General features: G+C 31.4%; 1 protein-coding gene across 1 annotated transcript in view; it reads right to left on the reverse strand.

Moving 5' to 3' along the window:
* Window positions 1–1,755, reverse strand: part of BRWD3 (bromodomain and WD repeat domain containing 3) — a gene marked incomplete at both ends in the record, with an annotated part of 145,811 nt that overhangs the window by 142,994 nt on the left and 1,062 nt on the right. The gene's annotated exons all lie outside the window — the stretch shown is intronic.

A 1,755-nucleotide genomic window follows, 5' to 3' on the forward strand; every position in this document is an offset into this window, starting at 1 on the left:
AGTTAATCAAATCAACTAGGGTTTATTTTCACCCATTAAAGCCACCTAAAGATTCAAAAAATATTTTAAAATGCACTCTAAGTACCTAGATGATGACATCATAAATTAGTATTATCTTCAGGAAACCAATTTTACAACATATAACAAAAGCTATAAAACTGAAGAGACCCTTTGACCTGATAGCTCCGCTTAAGAAATATAGCCCAGGAAAATAAATCCAAAAAAAAAGAAAGTAAGAAACAAGACTACTCAACTATGCAAAGATATTAATGAAAACCTGGAAGGAAACCAAATGTTCAACTGAATGCTGAGTTAAAACCATAGCAAACTTAATGTAACTGAATATTTTCTTACCATTAATATGACAATGACTATTCAAATAAAATTATATCAAAAATGTTAAGAAAATATAAAGCAAAAATGAACATTAACTACAATTATGTAAAAATATGCCCCTATAAGGGAATGGTCTAGTAAACTGGATTTTGTTTTGTTTTTTGTTTTTATGTTTGTGTGTGGTTAGTACTGTTTTTAATTAGTTTGATATCTATTTGCTTTTTATCACTGTCAAGTTATTTTTAAAAAGCTTTTTCTTTTTCTAAAAAGCTTTTTCTTTTAATTCTCCTTTTGCTATTTCCTTAAAATGGTCTTCTTAGAGATAAATGTAAATGAAAACATCTTCAATACACCTCAGTATAAGACTATCTTCTGAACCACATCAGTCATAAAGTGTTTAAATGTATATTGGTAGGCAGTGTTTTGCCTCTTTTTTTGGCAGGACTGCAGTCCAACAAAGTCTGACTACAAATTAAATACACTGATAATACACAGAGTTTTTCCAAAATAATTTTTATCCATCTGAAAATTTTTTACCATTAACAGTACAAATGATGGAGTTTATCCATATCACAACTATTACAGCATTTTGTGATTGGCAAAATATAAAATATTTAGTCAGTAAATTAAAATTATTACTAATAACAATTAACGAGGCCTTATTACTGTAATTCAATAAAAAAGAATAGTCAAGCACTAAATCAGCTTAAATATTGGGTTATTAAATCATTTTATTTATATTTAGAGTCTACCAAACCCCTTTAACTTTAACTTTAACTGATTTTCTTCCATTTGGATCTTAGATGAAGGAAAGATAGCTGAATTTAGATTTTAGTAACATCACCCCTTTCTCCTTTAATTTCCTTCCAATTCACTTACCAGTGGCTAACGTAAGAGGACATCTTCCCCAAACTAAAAAAAGATCACCTTTTTGTGTCAATGCTGAATAGAAGGTGCATGTACACTACGGATTATATTTTTAGGAGAAACAACACAGTCAATGCAATGCCTTTGGTCATTTTCTAAAGTATATTTTAAAATATAATCATTGTTGTCTCCTTCTAAACCTCAGATCCTGTTTCATCAACTATCAAAAAGGTCATAATCCATAGTTGTTTAGTGAAAATGTATCTGCATTAATGCGATCTAATAATGATTTAATGAGCTATTTTCTAAAATGTGATATATACAACAANTATTTTTAATTGTCTCGTTTTGCTCAATCCAGGGTCGGTTAACTCCCCTCCCTGAGCCCCCTCCACTGAACCCCCCCAAAAAAAAGACTAAGCCAGGCCTCAGTTCCCGTATTTCAAGCCAGGACCAACCAGAAACCAGTTTTCTTCCACTAATCCGGAACTCTGGGCTGTTACCAACGCTGTCATTGGCCAACGTCAGTCCTTGGTACGTGCCCCAAGATAA

The sequence above is a fragment of the Crocuta crocuta genome, unplaced genomic scaffold (genome assembly GCF_008692635.1).
Source record: "Crocuta crocuta isolate KB4526 unplaced genomic scaffold, BGI_CrCroc_1.0 scaffold2236, whole genome shotgun sequence".
Taxonomy (NCBI): domain Eukaryota; kingdom Metazoa; phylum Chordata; class Mammalia; order Carnivora; family Hyaenidae; genus Crocuta; species Crocuta crocuta.